General features: G+C 41.3%; 1 protein-coding gene across 2 annotated transcripts in view; it reads left to right on the top strand.

Annotated features, from left to right (window-relative positions):
* Positions 1 to 22,484, top strand: part of PIP5K1B (phosphatidylinositol-4-phosphate 5-kinase type 1 beta) — a 305,606-nt gene that overhangs the window by 24,752 nt on the left and 258,370 nt on the right. The window contains exon 1 of one of the 2 annotated variants that reach the window (XM_007969424.3): positions 12,691 to 12,802. The exons of the other annotated variant lie outside the window; for it this stretch is intronic. The gene's annotated coding sequence lies outside the window, so the exon portion shown is untranslated. Of the gene's footprint in view, positions 1 to 12,690; positions 12,803 to 22,484 lie in introns of those variants that run through there. 2 annotated transcript variants of the gene reach the window in all.

Genomic DNA, 22,484 nt, shown 5'->3' with positions numbered 1-22,484 from the left:
TAAGCCTTTGAGGTTAGCGCATGTGATGGTTTGTATAATCCAGATTTGAAGAAAGGCTGGCGCACAGGGCGAATGCATGCTAGGAAAATACTCTGAGAAACAGTCACACACTTTAAAAAGTGATAAAATGTTGTAATTATGTTCTTTACTTTTGAAAACTGCCTCCTCTTGTTTACTTCACTGTATTTCAGGAAGCATTTTATAATAAGCAAACTGCAACTCTTTTTATACTGTGTGTGGAATGAGGTGTGGGAAGTGATGGCGTTGACTCTCAGCTACTTCTGGCTGACCTCTGTCTTCAAGGGATTCCTGAGTCTCCACCGAAGCACCATGGGTGGGGCTGCTGCGAACTAGTCATGAGCTAGATTTGCTTGCTAGCCACTCCTGAAATTCTTACTGTGATGCTGGAATAGGGAGGTGGACGAAATAAGCATTTTATTTATACCTCTCCTTTGGGATTTACCACCTTTCAAGGTGTAGTTTCAGTTATTTGCAGGTGTGTCTTATCTTCCCTGTTGGATTGTAAATTGCTTGAGGGAGGAAGGTTCTCTTGTTTATTTTTCAATAAACAAAATGTTGTCAAAAGGAATTGGCTTTACTCCAAAGTCTTGCTGATTGAATTACATGGATCTTTTTTGTTGTTGTTTATTTAATAGCACTATTCAAGAGTGTCTGAAACTATATCAATATTCATTTAGTCTTTGGCATATTTGGGATTCAAAGGAAATTCATTCTCTTACCACATCTAATTTGTACTTCCCCGGTGTTAGGGATCAACCACAGCGTGTTTTAGAGTCTTCATCTATATCCCTTTGGAAATTCAGAAATTTGACCACCTACTGTTTGTGCAGAGGAGATCAGAGGAGGCACTTGTTTCACATCTGATAGCTAAACCAGACACCTGGGTCTGGTAAACAGAAGCAAGTGGAACCCAAAAGAAGACAAATTGACACATCTAACAAATGTAGGAAGGCCACTGTTTTCCCTGGGCATGGCTTTCTGGGAGAGCTCAGAGTTAAGTAGCAGTTGACATGAGAGAAATGGCAAGAACACAGTGGAGTAGAAAGGTCTGCTGTCCCTGAGGCAAAGCTGGGTAATTCTTGCTTGGAAAGAGTGGGCATTAAAATTGATTACTGGCACAGTGGGCAGGCATCCATGAAACACTCATAATCTGGTGCTGGTGATGTGGAGGCGAGGGGAGAGGGGGTTGGAGATGATGATGATGATGATGACGACGATGATAATGTGGATGGAGCCTGTACCAATTTCGATGCTTTGCACATCCATTGAAGTTTGGTACCCTCTTCCTCATAGTAGAAGGGAAAGTTATTTGATCTAGGTGTAGGCCGCAACGTGATGGTAAATACTCATGTACTTGTGTAATTGAATTGGCGGTAACTTATTTTTAGAAGTCCTCTAAGAAGCCAACCATCCAACCACAAAATTTCCAGTGGGAAATGAGAAGCATATTGCTGAAGAGAACCTTGCTGCTTACCGTCTTTACACATGCAGTATGGCGCTGGGTGCTGGTTATTCCTCCAGTACAATGGCTAGTCTCTGCCCACTTCCACCAAAGTGTGTGAGCCAGCCTGGCATTGGGCTCCAAACTGCAGAGCCTTGCATATTTTGTTTTTCTCTGTTTGTTCATTTTGTGTCTACCAGTCCAACTGGTTGATGTGTGAAGCAGTGTGAAGAATGAGGGCTAACTGTAGTGCTTCCCAAAGAATTTTTAAAATTGCTCTTTCCCTTGAATCCTATTGTTTATACTATGCACAAACTCTGTGTGACATTTAGATTTGGGGAAAAACAATTGAATAACATTTTTCTCAGTCAGTTTGAGGTCACAGACCAAGGGTTTTTCTCTTTTCTTCTGAGATCCCCACTATTGAAACACTTAGCCTTTTTTTTTTTTTTTTGAGATGGAGTCTTGCTTTTTCCCCCAGGCTGGAGTGCAGTGGCGCGATCTCAGCTCACTGTAACCTCTGCCTCCTGGGTTCAGGCGATTCTCCTGCCTCAGCCACCCAAGTAGCTGGGACTACAGGCGCAGGTCACCACGCCCAGCTAATTTTTGTATTTTTAGTAGAGATGGGGTTTCACCATGTTGACCAGGCTGGTCTCGATATCTTGACCTCATGATCCACCCCCTCTTGGCCTCCCAATGCGCTGGGATTCCAGGCATGAGCCACCGCGCCTGGCCATACTTAGACTCTTTAAAGGATCATTTAACTAGTATATTTATTAAGAGTCAGTAGAATGTACTGTGGTGATTAAGAGCTTGAATTTGGGTGCAAATTCTGGCTCTGCAACTTCCATGCACCCTCATGAAAGTCACTTAGCTACCTTATTCTTCAGCATTTTCAGCTATAAAATGGGGGGAATTATGTTCCTACCTCATTGACTTATTGTTAAAAACTCAATGTTAAGCACTCAAATTCTTGCTAATATTTATTGGACAATTTGATTGATTAAGGCACAAAGTACATACAGAAAAGCAGATGAAGTTCACCCCATTAAAGAGTTTACTACAGTGTTGTTGAGGAAATATGCATGTGAAACACAACCAACTGCCTGGGAACTCTAAGACAGGTTTTATTAGAGTTCAGAGGAGAGAACGATCACTCCTATGTGGGAAGCACACAGAATTAATAAAGCTAGAAGAAACAATAGGAAGGGAAAGATGTCTTCACTGGGAGGGAAGGACCACAAGAACGAAGGCTCAAAGCTACATCCAACATATCTCTACTACTTGGTTGAGTGGTTGACCAGTGAAGACTGCTGGTAGCAGGCAGATGGGTCCAGAATGTATTAAATGGACTGGATATAGAAGATCCTCCTCCTTTTTCTCTCTACTTATTTTTCCTCTAATGTGATGACTGCTACCTGCTCCCAGGACATTTTGCTCAAATGGTCTTGAAACTCACAAGGATAAGAATGTCCCTCCAGTCTATACAAAAGGGAGAAACAGGACTGATAAGGAAGGAAGAACATGTTTATCTATAAATCCACAATCTGATGGAAGAACTATTCTGCAGAACATTTGGTGAGGTTAAAAGAGAAAGAAAAGCAGCCCATCAGTTTGATTGTTGTGGGAATCTTCTACCAGCCAAACAGATGGAGGCTGAAGCTGATCCGTTGATACTATACAAATGGCAAAACTGGAAAAGGCAATAGGAGGTAACCATCTCAGCTTCTGCTGGCTAATTGGGCTAAAAACCACCCAGTACCTTTCAGTCTATTTTTGTCACTTTTCAGAACACAACAAATAAATTACTGTATTGGATTTAACACCAACCATTAAGAAAGAATGACTTTATGGTATGGAAGATGGAGGAGCCTTTGATGACAACAGCCCTGATCTCTTGGAAGTTTTTTTTAACTTATATGAGAACGTGTTTAGATTTAGAACACTATTACACATGTAGTGAGAGAATTCCTATATAACTCATACCAGTTTCCCCTATCTTTATCTTATATTAGTACATACATTCGTCACAGTTCCTCAACTGATTTTGATATACTACTGTTTTGCTGTTTTCCGTAATGTCCTTTTTTTTTTTTTGGTGGTTGCTCTTGTTCCAGGATCCTATCTGGAATACCATGTTATATTTGTCATTAGATTTGTCATGTCTACTTAGGCTCCTTTTGGTTATGACAGTTTCACAGATTTGCCTTGGTTTTGATGACCTTGACAGTTTTGAGAATTACTGTCCAGTGTTTTTTAAGAAAGTCCCTCGCTTGGGATTTGTCTCATGTTTTTCTCATCATTAGACTGGAGTAATGTACCCAGGAGTGTTTGGGGGACATCGTATCAAGGGTAAAACTATCATATCACATCACATCATATCAAGGGTAATACTATTAATATGACTGATCACTGTTGATGCTGATCTTTATCATCTGGCTGAAGTATTATTTGTCAGGTTTCTCCACTGTAAAGTTATTCTTTTTATTCCCTTCTCTTTTTATACAGTAGTCTTTGGAAGGAAGTCACTCTGTTTAGCCCACATAGAAAGAGTGGAGTATCCTTTAGGGTGAAGTATCTATAAAAATTATGTGCAATTATTCTACATGAAAAATTTGTTATTCTCCCCATTTGTTTACTCATTCCATCATTTATTTATATCATTATGGACTCATATATTTTATACTTTGAGTTATAATCCAGATACTGCTTCATTTTCTTGCTCATGTTGTTCCAGCTTTAGGTCATTTTTTGCCTCCTCTTGCAGTTGGCTCCTGTAATCCTTGAAATACTCTTGTCATTTTGGGGCTTTGTTTGCTTGCTGGCTTGCTTTGTAGCACCTTCTTACTTTCTGGCACTACAAGATGCTCTTAGCTCACTTGTATACCACTTGTATTTCCTGTCTCAGATCTCTCGGAATTTGTAACTATGAAGAAAAAAACTCCAATCAAAGACATATTACCAGGGCTTTAGGAGAGCAGATTTAAAAACATTCAATGAAAATAAATCAGATCTCACAGCTTTTTAGGGATATGTAATTCAGAAGGGATGAGAGTTTCTGAAAAGTGAAATCCTGATTAGACAAATATGATGAAACTTCATGAGAGATATAAGGAGATAGAATCTAAGGGAACCCATGTGGCTTCAGAGGACACTTTATGATTAATTTGTATTTTAAAAAGACATGCAGAGAAGATGAAGAAAGAACTTATGATTGAACTAAGTTTCTAAAAATATCACCAAAAGTTACTTAGCTGCTGGTTTGTTAATATGATTATATCACTCTACTAAATGAAGTTATTTGGTTTGCCTATAAAGCAGCTATATTAAAATGGGTACTCTTGTCATTTCTCTGAAGTAATCTCTGATCATCATTCATTTATTCAATGAATTTTCAGTTGCCCACTGTGTGAATTTTTTTTCTTTTTTTTTTTTTTTTTGAGATGGAGTCTCGCTTTGTTCCTCATGCTAGAGTGCAGTGGCATGATTTTAGCTCACTGCAACTTTCCTGGGCTCAGGCAATTCCCCTGCCTCAGCCTCCCAAGTAGCTGAGATTACAGACACCCACCACCACCCCTGGCTAGTTTTTGTATTTTTAGTAGAGACAGAGTTTCACCATGTTGGCTAGGCTGATCTCGAACTCCTGACCTCAAGTGATCTGCCTGCCTCGGCCTCCCAAAGTGCTGGAATTACAGGCGTGAGCCACCACACCTGGCCTACTGTGTGAATTTTAATGCCCATTATGTGAACTCTTAGGCTCTGGGGATACACAGTGGTAGATTTTTGGAGCTACCAAAATCTGTGCTCTCTTGGAGTTTATAGTTGAATTATATATTTTATATATATATTATTTATTTGTGGGCTTTTTTTTTTTTTTTTTTTTTTTTTTGAGACACAGTCTTGCTCTGTTGCCCAGGTTGGAGTGCAGTGGTGTGATCTCAGCTCACTGAAACCTCTGCCTCCCACGTTCAAGCTATTCTTGTGCCTTAGCCTCCCAACTAGCTGGGATTACAGGCATGTGCCACCACGACCAGCTAATGTTTTGTATTTTTAGTAGACATGGGATTTAGCCATGTTGGCCAAGCTGGTCTCGAACTCCTGGCCTCAAGTGATCTGCCTGCATCAGCCTCCAAAAGTGCTGGGATTACAAGCGTGAGCCACCATGCCTGGCCATGAATAGATACTTTAAATGTGACATTAATACATGCTTTGGAGAAAGGTAAAGCAGGATAAGGGAGTCGGGGGTTCTGAGGTGGGGTGATGGGACTATTATTTATATATGGCAGTTGAGGAAAGCCCCGTTGCTAAGGTGGCATTTGAGCAGAGACAGGGAGGAAGCAAGGGAATGAGCCATGTGCATACCACTAAGAAGAGTATTTCAGGCAGAGGGAACAGACAGTGCAAAAGCCTGAAGCAGGAATGGCTTGGAACACTCCAGGAATAGCAGGTTGGTCCATGAGCCTGGAGCGGGGTCAGCCAGGTAGTGAGATGGAGTGAGTGAGAACAAACACACGTTTGGGCAGGTGGTGTCTGGGATGGAATCACGGAAAGCACGTGTGAGTGGCTGTCGTGGGAGCTGTGTACTGCTGTGGAGTTGGGCTGTGGAGGTCCTTGTGAGAACTTGAGGAGCTATTGGAGGCTTTTGAGCAGAGGAATAGGGTCATCTGATTTTGTATTTGAAAAGGACCACTCTGGCCACTCTGAATGTTGCAAAAGTAGAAAGACCAGTTAAAAAGTCTTTTACTCTACTAGTATATTCTGTCTTAATCTATTAATCTTGATCTATTTGTATGCATATTTCACATGTAGTAATTGTGTACATACAGTTTTGCCATCTGTGTATTTTAACATTTTTCTTCTGTTGCTCTGTAGTCCTCAAGTTTATAACATTCAGTGGCTGCATAATAGTTTGTGTATAGTCTTCTACTGCTGCTGTAAAACTTACCACACATGGAATGACTTAAAAGGATACGAATTTATTTTCTCACAGTTCTGGAGGTCAGAGTCCTAAAATCAAGGTGTTGACAGAGCTGCACTCCTTCTGGAGGCTCTAGGGGAGAATCCGTTTCCTTGCTTCTTCCACCTTGTAGAATCCACCCTCGCTCCTTGACTCGTGGCTTCTCACTCCATCTTTAAAGCCAGCAGCATCTTCAAACCTTACCTACCCCTCTGCCTGTGCTTCAGTCACCACATCTCCTATTCGGAACCTCCTGTCTTTCTCTTCTACACACTTTGGTGATTACATTAGGTCCATTTGGATAATCCAGGATAATCTCCCCATTTTGAGACACTTAATTTAATTACATCTAGAAGATTCCTTTTACCATATATTCACAAGTTCTGGGGATTAGGATGTGAACATCTTTGGGGACATTATTCAGCCTACCACAGCTGATGTTTTATAGTTTACTTAAACATTTCCATTATTGAATACTTAGAAGGCATCCAGTTTGGGGCCATTTTGGTATTCCTATACTTCCTGTATTTATATACTTTGACCTTCTTTTCTTTCAAATTGTGTCTCTTAAGATAAATATCCAAGTTTAGGTTTCCTGGAACAAAGAGCATGAACATCTTTTTTTTTTTTTTTTGAGACGGAGTCTCGCTCTGTCGCCCAGGCTGGAGTGCAGTGGCCAGATCTCAGCTCACTACAAGCTCCGCCTCCCGGGTTTACACCATTCTCCTGCCTCAGCCTCCCGAGAAGCTGGGACTACAGGTGCCCGCCACCTCGCCCGGCTAGATTTTTGTATTTTTTTAGTAGATACGGGGTTTCACCGTGTTAGCCAGGATGCTCTCGATGAGCATGAACATCTTATGTATTTGCTTCCAAATACAGTTACGTTATTGGATGTCCATTTCCCTACAGCCTCACTAGGTTAGCCTTCCATCTCTTAAAGGTGTGTTTCCAGTTTGTTACAAAATGACATTTTATTGGTGTGTTTATTTTATTTCCTTAATGGTTAGGTTGAACCTTTTTGGAGTGTGCGTGGGGGCATATGTCATTTGTATTTTGAGAATAGTGTTGTGTTTATTTTGCTTTTTAGTTGTGTCTGGAGCTAGAAGAATGGAGACAGGATTAGACTGTTGCTTAAGTAAGGGCATAAGGCTGGCATGAATAGATGATGTATGCAGAACTATATTGCTTTCAATTCTCCATCAAAGGAAATTATTTCCAAAATGAAAAGGGTGTTACTAAAAGGGATTTGGATGACAGTGAAAGAAAATCCAGGTAATTTGAATGCATTTACCTCTCTGGGACACACTGGATTGTATCTCAGGGTTAGCAGGGTTGAAGGAGTTAGCAGACATCATCTTTGAGCCATTGCTGGTGATTGTTGAGTGAACTTGGAGAGTGGCAGAGATTCCAGAAGACCAGAGATATGCAAATGTTGTTCTATGTAGCTTTTGACAAAGTTGAATTCCTAAAACTTTCAATGTATGAAATGCACCCTTGCAAAATTTCTGGACTACCATCATGTGAATTATTTAGTAGTCCAGAGAAGAGATTGCATTGATCCTTAGGAACCAGCATAAATCTAGTAATGTGTAGTGACCAGTTGTCACATTTTCTTTTATAAAAGGGGCTTCTGTATTGGAAGATAATGCCAAAGACATCAAAGCATTTGACAAATATTTCTCGCTGTTCTCCTTAAGCACATAATAGAGAGATGTTTGGAGGATGACAGAATAATGCAATAAATTCATAGCTGATTCTATTCATATGCCATAACTGTTTGTTGGCCTAGAAAGAGGTTTCCAGTGGCAGGTATTTAGGGTTTTCTTGGCCCCAAACTGAAGAAGGGTCCTTAGAACTTGTATAGAAATCTTAAAAATTCATATTTATGTGGCTAATGATATAAACCTATAGAATAAATCTTCATAATATGCACTATGAAAATAGGCCAACACCAACTAAATACATTTAACAGAAATAATGAGAACTTCTAAAATTGAGGTTGTATTTAGAATTGAAACAACAGTTGATTTTCTTTATTTTTGGCCTTCTTGAATTTCACCAATTAAAAATAAAAACAATAACATTTGTATAGTGAAAATGACTTTTTCAGGTTAATTCGTGTATGGTAGGAGAATGCTGGGTCCACCTACATATGGTTGCTGTGAGAGCATGCTATAATAAAGAATTGCTGGACTGAGAGGAAAAGATGTGAGTACTGTTCCTGTCACCACCATAAACTAGTTGTCATCTTGGGCCAGCAGTTGGCATCACCTTTCTTGGGTCTGCGTATTATCATCTGAAAGCTGGAGATGACAAGAGGTGGGGTGAAGTTAATCACTTTGCCCCATTCCCGCTCTCATGTGATATCAGGCAGTACAACTTGATTCTCATGTCCCTTGGCGAGTTTGGCCAAATTTCTAGACTCTTAAATGGACCCTTCCAGATATTTCTAGCTTAAACAGACCCTTTCAGGCCCTCTCTGAGAAGGGGCCTCTTTTCTTTTAATCTGCAAGTTCCTTCAGATCACCCTTCTTCAGGATCATATTAAACTATCCACATTTTCAATGCTTCATTTCAAGTTTCAAACAGTGTACTTGAGCCCACTTTGATCTCAGGAAGGTCAACATTTTTTTTTCTTTTTTGGGGGGCTCAGGCCCACACCTTGACATTTCTGGATGAGCCTATAGCCTCTTCACTGGCCAAAAATGTTCCCCATGGCTTTACCATGGGGTCTGGCCTTCAGTTTCTCCATTCTCCATCAGCCGACCCTGAACAATCCTGGCCACCGTCAGCATTTGATCATCGACTGTTTCTCTAGCTTCCTTCCCAGCACCACTATTTTGATTCCGTTGTAATCTTTATGACCATTTAATTTTGAATTTTTAAACTTCATATTTTATTTTCCTATTTTGTATCTTCACATTATCATTTGTAAAGGAGTTTAAAATATTTCCTGTGCCTCAATTTACTCTTGCTTAGTCTGATTTTCCCCTTATCAGTCCTCAAATATCATCAACTCTTTATTTTCTGCTCTTACGGGACACAACATTTGTACATCTTCATACAACCTAGCCTTTGGCTTCTTTTGTCTATATACTTGGATTAACCTCTCAGAGTTGGAGATCTTTGACTGAGGGATGTAGTAGTATAGTTCTTGATCCATTTTGGGTACCTTTATTTTGACTGACAAAGACAAGAGGCCACTTTAGCACATTATATTCTTTCCTTAAAACTTTAAAATATTTAAGAAGTCAGCATTTATATTTAAACATAAATTTCAGCCTCCTTCTTAGGGCTTCCCTTAATACCACAGTAATTTTGGTTGGAGGAATATTTTGTAGCCTGTGATATCTCAGATTGCAGTACTTCTCTGCCTCCTGTTTTCTGCACTTCTCCTCTAGCTCCTTCCACTGAGAATTCTCCCCAGACAGCATTTTCATGCTTTCAGTGCTCATTTCAGGCACTTTCTTCTCTGCTGTGCCTATGCATGCTTGAGGCTTTGTCCTAAACTCATGTGACCTGCATAGCTAATTTCAGGTTCTCAGTCTAGGCTTACTACTGCTGAACCCAAGAGACTGACGTATTGCCCAGACTCCTGCACGCTGTCTGCCAGCCACAGATACATCCTGGGGTCATGTATTATGCTCCTGGTTAGCACATTGGGCAGGAAACAAGCTACCCATTGTGGCTGTGACCAGGTGTAGAGTCTCTTTGCTTATCTGAAAAACAGTTCTTTGACCTCACTACCTGCGGCCTGTCCTTCCTGCTACCATGTCTTTGATAGGCCAGCTCCCCGCCCTTTGCCTAGAAAGCATTCCCAATCTCTACCAGTAAGATAAATGGAGCAAAACAGGAAGCCACTTCTGTGCGGCCCAAGGCTCTGCTATATGTGTGTTTGCATCCAATGTCTGAATTTTCTCCATGAAGAAATGGAAGATCTTGGGACAAATCTTCTGGTAAGATTTAGATATTGCATAGCTCCTAACAAGGCTTTATAAATAGAAGTACTTAAAGCCTTTGGGACATGGATACTTTCAGAAAGTGTTTTTAGTTTATCTCATTTCTATACATGTTTTTGGGCTGACTAAATGTTAAGTAGTTCTAATACAGTATGGTACAATGGGTCTCTTCAGTCTCTTGGGTTCAATGGAAGTTAAGTGGCTGTTATATGTGTAGTTCACAACAGTAGAAGACAGAAATAACCTATGTCTTCTCTATAATCACAGAGATACCTAGCATGAGGACAGAGATGCCTTTTAATATATTTTTCTCGTGAAGCTCTCTGATAGTGGTCTTCTAGGCAATGCAGGAGTTCAAACTTCATAACTACGACTCTGGTTCAGTAGCTTTGATGAAATCACTGGAGCTCCTTTAGCAACTGAATTGTTTGCATGTCATAAAATTATGATATGCTTCAAAGGCAAATATTTATTTAGTGAGAAATGTAGGTGTGCACAGTAAGGCTTGCACCTTCCTCATGGCGTATTTCCTTATGAAGTTTATTAGTCTCTGACTCTAGGCAACGTGATATTATGGGAGTGGCACAGACCATAAATGTCACAAGATCTGAGCTCAAGCCATGATGTAGCTAGTTATCCTCGAGTTGTAAGACTTCAGGCTCAGAAGCCAGTCGGTGTGCCAGGGGTGTTTTACCTATAAACCTGAGAGGGATTGGGGGAAGTTTTAGATCAGGTCATTTCTAAGAAATCTTTTAGCTTTAAAATCTCAAATTAGTATTTCTAAATGCCATTTTACCCACTTTTATATAATTACCCATTTAACCAGACTTAAAAAATTATGAAGAAAAAATATATACTCTTTCATTCCCTAACACAGATAAAATCATTGTTCATGTTCTGGAGCATTAGCTTCCTTTTTTCTGAGCAGATATATCTAAGAAAGCCTAAAACAGTGTGTGTACATACATTTCAAAAATTGGAATCATATATTTTTTCATAAATTGATTTTTGTTTCATTTAACATTATCCCATGTCATCTGAGTAGGACTTAGAGTTTTTGTCCAAAACTAGATTTCCTTGGTCACTTTTGCAGTTTCTTTGAAATTCTCTGTATTGAAGACAATGTTATACACTCTCCAAACTAAGCACCCTTGGCTTCTGAATGTGCTGTAAGTGCAGTCAGTTGATTTCATTCCAGAGAACAAGCAGTAGAAATATCCCAGAGCACTCTGCCTTCTTGCTGTCACTGCATAGGTAGAGACTGCCATGGCCAGGGGTCAAGGTGGAGGATGAGGGGTGACCCCTAAAAAATGACATTAGCATGTGACCAAACAGTATCTCGAATTGTCTTGAAAGCCCGCCAATCCATTGTGGAATGACTTTTACAAATAGTTTTGCTTGTGTACAACCAGATGAGATGGGGCTGACTCTGAGCAAGGGGTTAAAGAAGGGAAACTTGGTAACCAAGCCTGTTCTTTCTGTTCTCTGCCTCCCTCCTCCACGCCTCACCTCTTCTTCTCTTTGGCATTTATCTTCACACTCTCTAGCCCCCCAGTTATCACTTTCTTCTCCATGGGCCCATTGCATTTTGTTCATGCTGCTGATAGAGTCCTTATCACGTATTACTAATTGGAAGATTTGGGTGGTAGTTGTTGGGGGTAGGGAGAAGCAGGGTAGGTTATCATGACCCTACTCATAAGAAGTTTATGTCTCCTCACTTCTATATAAGTTTCAGAATTAGAAGATAATCTTAGCTAAGGTTAGAAGAACATGTGAAGCTGAAATATTACTGAATATTTAAAAATTGGTTTCCACTATTATTTGTTTCCTTGCATGTGGTTTCAGTGACATTATGGGTTACATTGGTTTTGGTGGCCTTGCTTGGAATTTCAACACCAGAGAGCCTATATTAAGAAATCCTACATTTAGTGGGAAGTTTTACTACATCACTGGATGTACTATAAGGTCATCTGGTTTCTGATTCTTAAGTTCTATAATTTGTAGCATTGTTTCCATGGGAAAGTGCATTCCAAGTTCTAAACAGCTGAGTTTTGGATCTCAGCTCCTTTGAGAGTTGTGGACCACTCAGACACAAAATTATCTTTAAATATACAGATAGGTGTATGTAATTTGCGTTGTGTGTAGAACTAACCACCATTTGAGCCCTTATTATGTGTCAAGGGCTATAATAAGAGCCTTCATACATTCACTTGTTCCCCTCCTCACCGTGATTCTTTGAGGTAGGCATTATTATCTCCATTTTACAGATGAGGAAGCCAAGGCCCAGCAGAGCTGAGATGTGACTGCAGAGCCGTCCAACCCCAGTCCTCTGACCTTTCTCTGGTGCCTGATACCTCTCAACATTTGAGGGCCTTTTCTCTTTCTGCTTCATCTCCAAAGGTCCTTCTAGGAGAGAGGTGAAAGGTAATTCTTTTGAAAATACCTATTTTAAAGCAGTATTATTCCCTTCGAGATACCCGTTGATTCCCTTTGATGGAGCCCAATACCATGCTGGATCTTTGCTGTGTCTGAGTGGTGTGAATGGGCATCTGTGGGGGTGGCCTCAGGAGCCTGTAGAAAGAGGTACCCCAGGAAAATTTTTTACACAAAAGAACACTATAGCATCTGACTACAAGATTCAAATAAACACACTCAAAATGGTCTGTAGAGAATAGAGTGGTTGACAGTGATGGATAGCAGGTTTCTCTCTTTTTCAAAACAGATTTAATTATAGTGTTCACACAAATCTAACTGAAAATATGAGCCAGAATGTTCATTTGTTCACTCACTTATCAGCTATCAGACTTTGAATGAACCCACATATATATCAGATTTTGTACTAGGCCCCAGGAGGGTACAAAAGTGGATGAAACATAGTCCCTGCCTTCAAGAAGCTCAGAACCTAGTGGGGAGCAGGCCCAGAAACCTTCAGATCCTCTGATGTGCATTTTAAAAATAGCCCAAATACCAAAACTGGTTTTGTTTTTTTTTTGAAACAGGGATGTCATTCTGTCACCCAGGCTAGAGTGGTGCAACTATAGCTTACTGCAACCTTGACCTTCCAGGCTCAAGCAATCCTCCTGCCTCAGCCTCCTGAGTAGCTGGTACTACATTTGCATGCCACCATGCCTGGCTAATTTTTTATTCTAGTGTAAAGTTAGGGCTATGTGCCCAGTCTGGTTTCAAACTCCTGGGCTCAAGTGATCATCCTGCCTTAGCCTCCCAAACTGTTGGGATTACAGGCATGAGCCAGGCTTGGCCCAAAATGTCTTTTAATGTCAGCTTTGAATGAGCTTTCATAAAAACAGTGTATGTGTGTGAGGAGAAATCCCTGTCACATGGTGTTGATTTGGTAAGCAATATTTCCAATATCAGAAAGACTTGGTCAGTATATGTTAATTTGCTAAAACCCACTGGCATATAAGGATGCTGTGGCGGTTGACTTTTCCACATTTGCTTAACCAAAGTGCCAGTTTACTGAAGATGAATTCCATGTCATGTTTTACTGCCCTGCATGTGTTAAGACTTGCTTTTCATGACACTAAGACAATGGGAGATTGAATGGGTGGAGTTAAAGAGGCCCCTGGCCTTTCATTGATTCTCCTTGGGTTTCCTGCTGAGTATGGGTTGAGGCTCTGGCCTTCTCAACTGGGTGCCAGATGAATGTACCGGGAATCCTGTTAGGGTGACATCTAAGAAGAAGACTCATAAGGCACAATATTGGGAAGTCAATCAGAGCTTGTTTCAGGAGGATCAGAGCTGAGCTTGGTGGAGGTTCCTGGTGATAGGGATTCCTTCCTGAAACAATTTGTCTTCCTGAAAAAGGAGGGAGGTGTAAGAACGAGAACCACTGATGTATGCAGGAGGTCCATAGCCTCAGTTGCCATAGATACTGAAGGCTCTGCATGGCCTGGCCAAGGATGGACCGTGTTACAAGGTGTACCCACAAACCACAGTGATCTTCATCCTCAAGCTGGGGCATGCCGGGCCTCATTTTTGGAAAGTACATTTTCCATGAGATGTGCTAGCACAATGGGGTTCTATGTATAATCTGCCTTGAACAAATAGGTTTCATGGGAGGCCATCAAAAAACAACTTCATCAAGTCTCCTACTCTCCCATTAATATTTATACAGTGGAAAGCATTTCCCCTGTTTTTTGGATGAAAACATATCACGTGGCTATTCCGATTCCTCATATATAATAAAAAACCCCACTTTAATTTGCCAGATACTTAAAATGTATCATGGGATAGTTAAAGCTTCCAACTTCATTCATATTTATAACTGCTCCCCTTCCCCTTGCTAGGGCCTGTTGCAGGGAGAGGGGGCTGTGGTTGGAGGCTTTTTCTCTTGCTTACTCAGTAGCTATGATTTCTGGACTGGGGTTAGGGGCTGGGTGGGAAACAGGAAGGAGTGTAGGAAAGCTTTTACTTGGCAGGCGGTATCATAGGAGAGCTCTTTTTGTGTTGTGGGTGTTTAGAGTTGATTCTTTCACTTGTGGAGCCTTTTATGGGTTCTTTGGAGATACCCTCTCCCCTTGTCTCTGGGGGCCTCTCACCTCCAGTTTCCTTGTTGGGGCTGCTACACTTTCTTCAGCCTAATTGCAGACTCCTTCCACAGTCTCTAGAAAGCCCACCAATCTATTCATACTTCTCTCTGCTGGGTTCTATTGCTGTCCAGGTGGCTCTTGTTGGGAAGACCTTATTATATACCCTGTACATATGCTCATGGTGTGGTCCATGGGAAACACTCACACTTCCTTTGTTCCCACCAACTGGGAGAGGGCAGGCTGCTCCCAGGGCAGCTGTCATTTCCTTTGGCTTATCCGTCAGCATCCAGCCAGCTCTCCAGTTCTTCAGATTTCTTAAGCAGAAGTCCCAAACAAGGTCACAGTGCCTTCCATATCGTAACAGCCTCATGCTCTCCAGGTAGTCCTGTTGAGCCCCCTCACTAGGCTGGAAAGGGGAGAAGCAGGGAGGGTCAGGTACTCTTATCTCTTCCTAAGCTTAGTCCTTTAGGCTAGGACCAGACTGGACTGCAGCCTGCTTGCTTCAAACATTCTCTCCTTTTAGCCACCAACAAACAGTCCAGCCTACTTGTAGCCTCACTGTAGATAAGAGGTTTAAGACCAGTGAAAAAGGTTTTGGGCTATGTTCTTTGAAAAACTGCATCTAGGCCTGGTACTTCATTTTGGAATCTGGTATCTCATCCATCTTTGTGGCTTGCTTGACACTTCCCATTTTGACGTTCTGTAATACCTCCTTGGGAAGCAGGGCTTATCCTTAGCTCTTCAAGATACACGTGACGCACAGCATAGAAAAGGCTCTTGGGAGTAGATAGGAGTGTCCACTTCGCTCCAGCCTCTTCCTCTCCTGCCCTCCATCCTGCTCCAGGACCTGTGCTCCACGTGAATCTTCCACCCAGGAAGCTCCCTCTCTGCTGCCTGCTCCCGCTCTGTGTTGCCAGCTTCTTCTGTTCCTTTAGGATTCGTAAATGTTCCTTCCTTAGTAAAGACTTCTTTGCTCAAACCCCACTTAAGTAGATCTCCCCTAATTTTCTGTTTTCTCTTACTGCAATTCCCTTTATCTCCCTCACAGTACATCTTATATTATAAATGATAATGTTTCCAAATAAATTATACAAGCTATTTAGTGTCTTACTCTCGCACCAAATGGTAAGCCCCATAAAGGAAAATTCATGTCTGTTTTATTCGGTGATAGAAACCTAACCAGTGCTCACTAAGTATATGTTGAATAAATGAATGAAAGCATGAATTAAAAAGTTACCTTTGTTTAAGCTGCTCTTTTGCCAAATGTCTCTCTTCTTTTGTGTTAACTCTTTTTTTTTTTTTTTTTTTTTTTTTTTTGAGACACAGTCTTGCTCTATCACCCAGGCTGGAGTGCAGTGGTGTGATCTTGGCTCACTGCAACCTCTACCTGCTGGGTTCACGCTACTCTTGTGCCTCAGCTTCCTGAGAAGCTAGGACTACAGGCAGGCATCACCATGCCTGGCTAATTTTTGTATTTTTAGTAGAGACTGGGTTTTGCTATGTTGGCCAGGCTGGTCTTGAACTTCTGGCCTCAAGTGGTCCACCCACCTTGGCGTCCCAAAATGTGTTAACTCTTAACAAACAGATTCTTAGTTATATGGCATACACAGAGTTTTGGAAGTACTGAGACAAGGCTTAATTTTTGGTATATTTTTCTGTTCATTATCATCTCCCCTCACCTCTTTCTCCTCTCTCTGTCTCACTTTCTCTTTCGCTCTGGCTCTTTTTCTCTCACTCTCTTCTAACAAGAATTTAGTTTGAGGCAAGGAGAGCAGAGGTGCTACCCCATTTTACAGATACCCACACTAAGGAGAGTTAGCTGTGAGATAACTTTATCTAAGGGGTTAATGGCAAGCATGGCCCAGAGCTCAGCACTTCCATCTCTCTTCTGGTCTTGTCCTCTTTGTGCCTCTCCTGCAGTCCTTCATGTCCAGCTGTCCTCTGGCCTTGCAGCAAGGCCTGGCTTACCACTTCCAGATCCTGCCGAGGTGGCAGCAGCCTGGCCTCAGGCTGGAATGGAAAGACTAGTTCCTAGCCCAGAATCTATCTTGCATGGTACACAGCAAGAGAAATTCTCTTCAAGATGCAGCCCCATGAAAGCGGCATGTTTACAGGTAGTAGATCCCCAAAGTTGTCATAGCCTTCCTCCACCCCCTCACACCGGACCCGTCCCTGCCCTTGGCCCACACAGTTGGGGGTTCACGGGCTATGGGAATATCTTTCTCCTTAGGAATAGAAGCTGGATTCTGAAGGAAGGCATTGGACTTGAACTAGGCTTGGCGATCGCCTTCCCTCTCATTCTTTCCCTGCCTACTCCATAGACGGTCCTAACTCTGGCCACAAGTCAGAGACTTTCACATTCCTCCCTTAACAAGTTTTACTCCATATAAGGCCCTGGAGGCAGTCTAGACTCCCTGGGCGACTACTTGGGTGTACTTGCTTCAGGAGGAGGAGGAGGAGGCTTATCTCGTATATGCACATTCTTCTGGTGTGTCCTATCTGGTTATTATCAAATCGAAACTGCAGCAGTTGAAGTTTGTTGCTTAATTACTGTCTGTTGATTGTAAAATAATAGACTACCAATTTTGTTGGTTAGTTATTACTGGTGCGTCGTTATAAAGTACGCACTGTAACATGGCAGTGTTTTCCTTTGTGCTGTCTTTTTGATGAGTATTGTTATTTACACTCATAATAATGCCTTGCATTCGAAATATGCTTCAGAGTTAACACAGCACTTTTATTTTATTATCTCATCTGGCTCTGTTATAAGGAAATACAAGTAGGCAACTAATTTTAGGAGAGTGGGAGGTAAAATTTTTATTCTAGATATTACTTTACTATAAATTTTGGCATAATATAGCTTCTTTTTACAGCAAGTACTTATTACTTTAGTTAAAAAATTAGAAGTGAATTTTAAAATTGTATGACTTGCTATTTTTTAAACCTTCTTGTCATAATCCAAAAAGTAGAGTACTAGAAGACATATTCTGTCCAGGGTCATATAAAATCATAATATCTTAGCTAGAAGCCATTCCTCTAGAATTTGATCCACAATATGGTTTAACACTACATTGTAAAGAAATGGATTGTCCATCCCAGAGTCTGCTTAGCATTGAGGCCTCATTTATGTATCTATTTAGGTAAAACTCTTAGAACATAAAATTAACCATTTTACTATGAAAAATGGAGGTGACCACCACCTCTATCTAGTTCCAAGATGTTTTCACCATTCCAAAATAAAACCCCATCCTCACTAAGCAGTCACTACCCATTCCCCACTCCCTGTAGGCCGAGGCAACCCCTAATCTGCTTTCTGTTTCTGTAGATTTAACTGTTCTGGGTAGTTCACATAAAAGGAATCATACAATCTGTGTCATTTTATGCCTGGCTTCTTTCACTTAGCGTAATGTTTTAAGGTTCATCCATATTGTGACTTGAGTCAGTGCTTCCTTTTTATAGCTGAATGCCCAATATTTTTAATATCAAAACATTTCTGGGATTATGGAAACTATCCCCACAGACACACAGGCCCACCATATCCTTCTCTCCACTGGCAATGACTTCTTCTCACAGCAAGTGTGGGATTTTAGTCCATAATAAAGTAAAAATGCTAAAGAAGCATGTGTAGTTATAGCTGTAGTTTGCTGCATTTTACTTTAGACTCAGGAAGAAGGCTCTAGACAGTTCTATGCAAAGATTACAGGTGATTGTATTCTTCAGACACTCATATCATGAAAGTTTGTGCCGTCATGATTTTTACAGACAGTGCTTAGAATATGCCTGGATTTGTAGTTTTCTTGCAGTAGGCCCCACTCTGAGGCTGCGTTTTTTTTTTTTTTTTTTTTTGGAGACAGATTTTTTTTTTTTTTTTTTTGGAGACAGAGTTTCGCTCTTGTTGCCCAGGCTGGACTACAATGGCGTGACCTCAGCTCACCGAAACCTCTGCCTCCCAGGTTCAAGCGATTCTCCTGCCCCAGCCTCCCGAGTAGTGGGATTACAGACATGCACCACCCCGCCTGGCTATTTTTAGTAGAGAGGGGGTTTCACCATGTTGGTCAGGCTGGTCTCAAACTCCTGACCTCAGGTGATCCGCTCACCTCTGCCTCCCAAAGGCGTGACCTACCGCACCCGGCCAGATATCAGATCTTTTCTCTAGCCTCTGTAGGTGGCAATGTATAAAGAAAAAAGAATGAGCGTCCGAGGTGGACAGAGCTGGGTTCAAACCCCACCTCTACCACTTGTTAGCCATTTGTCCCTGGGCACATGACTTGAAGTTCCCTCATGGTAAAATGGAAATAATAATGTCTGCTCACGGTCCCCCAAAGATATCCACATCCTAATTCTTAGAACTTGTAAATGTTACCTTATTTTGAAAAATAGTCTCTGTAGATGTGGTTGAATTAAGCATTTTGAGGGGATTACCCTATATTATTCAGGTGGGCTCTAAATGTTTCACAGGCATCCTAATGAGAAAGAGGCAGGGGGGACAGAGAGGGACATGCAGGGGAAGGTGATGTGAAGACGTAGGCAGAGAGTGAAGTGATGTGGCCACCAGTCAAGGAGTGCCAATTCTGGCAGCCACCAGGAGCTGGAATGGGTGAGGGACAGAGTCCCCCGGAGCCTCCAGAGAGAGCATGACCGTGCCAGCACCTCAGTTTCAGCCCAGTGACATTGGTTTTGGACCTCTCGCCTCCAGAACTGGGAGAGAGTCGGGCGCGGTGGCTCACGCCTGTAATCCCAGCACTTTGGGAGGCCGAGGCGGGCGGATCACAAGGTCAGGAAATCGAGACCACGGTGAAACCCCATCTCTATTAAAAAATACAAAAAATTAGCCAGGCGCGGTGGCGGGCGCCTGTAGTCCCAGCTACTCAGGAGGCTGAGGCAGGAGAATGGCGTGAACCCGGGAGGCGGAGCTTGCAGTGAGCCGAGATCGGGCCACTGCACTCCAGCCTGGGCGACAGAGCGAGACTCCATCTCAAAAAAAAAACAAAAACAAAAACAGAACTGGGAGAGAATAAATTTTCATAGTTTTAAGTCACCAGATTTAGTGTCATTTGTTACAGCAGCCTCAGGAAATGAGTGCACTTCTCTTATAAGATAACATGACCACCTGTAACCACATGTTACAGTTTGTTTTCCTCCTAAAAAGGACAGAAGTCCCTGTGTCAAAGGTGTTTCTTAAGCTTTAAGTACAGAGGTGAAGAGTTTGAGAGCAGGGTTTCTCAGCCTTGGCACTCCTGACACTTAGGGGCCAGAACATTCTTTGTCGTGGGGCGATGCTCTGCCCTGAGGATGTTCGGTGGCATTCCTACTCACTAGATGCCAGTAGTTCCTTCCCCCTAGTTACAACAACCACAAATGTCTCCAAACATTGCCACATGTCAGCTGGGGGACAAAACTACACCCTGTTGAGAAACACCAAGGTAGAGTACAAATTAAGAACAGCTTAATCCCAGCTCCATCACTAAGTAGCTGTGTGGCCATGGGCAAGTTAGACACCCTCTCCGAGCCCCAGTTTCATTATCTATAAAATAATTGCAGTCCTTATATCACACGGTTGTTGTAAGGATATTCAAATGATGTAATATGTGTAAAGGCTTCAGAACAGTGCCTGGCAAATTGCAAAGTATTTAATGCAGGAAAATGGTTATTAACCCATGCTCTGCCATACTACTTTGTCACACTGTTTTCCATAGTTTCTGTTAAAGAATTAATGGCCATTGAAAACATTTTCCAAACAGTAACTTCTGTTATGAAGATGCACATATGTTTTGAAATTAAACATCCTTCCTTCATTGCCTTCCCCTCTCGCCTTTCAGCTCCCCAAGATTTGTATGCGTAGGTTGCCTGTCAGTTATGCTAACTCACTGAACTCTTTATATAATTCCCTGGATAAGCTGTAACAACAAGCAAAACCCCTTCCATCTGTCAGTGATAGTTCTATTATTCCATAATTATAGCTTTCTCCTTGGTGACGTAGCTGTTGCATTCACTTATGAATGTATCAGTGTCTCCATTCAAATGTGTGAAATATTTAGCAGTGTTTAGCAGGTTTTGGTGAAATGTTAGAAAGTGATTTGAATAGCTACCATCATATACTTTTGTAAGGAAGAGGAACGTGCTCCAACTGTGACCCAGGCCACTATATCTCTAAACACTGGAGACACAGCAGTGAATAAAATGAAGATCCCTGTTCTCAATGAGTTTGCATTCTAGCACTCTAGAATACTTATATGCACAAACAATTAGTAAATGGTAGAGTGTTTAGATAGTGATGAGACTATGGGAAACCAGCAGTTTAGGGAAGGGGGTTGGGAGTGCTGACGGTGGCACAAGGGGGCAGGTTGTGATATTAGAGGGGACCGTTTTTAATCCTTTCATGGGGATAATGAAATATCTTTGACGTGGATTGAAACCAGTGTTTGTTGATGCACCTCTGCTGATGACTAATGGTTGGAATTCCTAAGTCTTTCAAAGGTGGTGAACCTTTTGCTCCTTCCCCACAGACTGCCTGGGAGTGCCTTTCAGAATTAAGCCATGTGGCTTTGGTTTATCCCAGCTGCTGTGGGAATTCTTTATAGAAACGGTTCAGGGATCATTATTGGCAATGCGGTCTCAGGGAAGAAGTATGCCTGGTAGTTATTGTAAAGTGGATGACTTTGGGCAAGTCATGTAACCTCTAAACCTCAGTATTTTTATAACTGTTGTAAGATTCAAATGAAATAATGTATAGGAAGCATGTAGACTTGTGTCAAGAGCATAATAAATTATCAGAAAATGTTGGCAGTTATAATTTTATGATTAGCATAAAAGCATATTTCTAAGGTACTATGTAAATATTCATGGCAATTGTCATTTCTTTCTAAAGCATACCTATAATTATCAACTTTTCGTAGGCAAACATTTCTTGCATAAACCTTGCGTGCCAAAGAGGGGTCTGCATAGAGAACCTATGAATTGATCTCTTGTGAGCTTGGGCTTGGACACTCTTTGAATACTCTGTGCAAACTTTCACAAAGATTGAGATGAGAGAATAGAAGCAGGGAGTAATTTAGGTAATAAAAGTCCAGCTACTAAAAATGCAGTTTTGTAATTCTCGTAGATGACTCCAGAGATTGACTTTTCTGGGTAATTATATGGCCCTTCATTTTGTTGGTAGAGATTTACATAGACATTTGTTAAATGATTTTAGAATAGAATGAGTTGCCTAGTTACGCTAAGTGAATTGAGAAATTCCTCAAAGAGTCATGGGCTTCATTGGGAAATGATCAAGATCAAGGATGGAGCACATCTTGAATTCACTGCTGCACTGCAAGGAAAGTTTGGGAACTAGCAGAAGAGGTAGTTACACAACATTGTGAACATACTAAATGTTTACTTTAAAATGCTTACTTTTATGTTATATGAATTCAGATAATAATTTTCTTAAAAATGGATTTCTGACAGTGCTAGACCTCAAGCTCAGATTCCCTATTTTCCTATCTAATTATTTAAAAGAATTGTTAAAGAATATGATAGCCTTAACATGTTATATATATGGAATACATTTTCTTTAA

Source organism: Chlorocebus sabaeus, chromosome 12 (assembly GCF_047675955.1).
Source record: "Chlorocebus sabaeus isolate Y175 chromosome 12, mChlSab1.0.hap1, whole genome shotgun sequence".
NCBI classification, from domain to species: Eukaryota; Metazoa; Chordata; class Mammalia; order Primates; family Cercopithecidae; genus Chlorocebus; species Chlorocebus sabaeus.
This window is presented reverse-complemented; position numbering and strand designations above follow the sequence as displayed.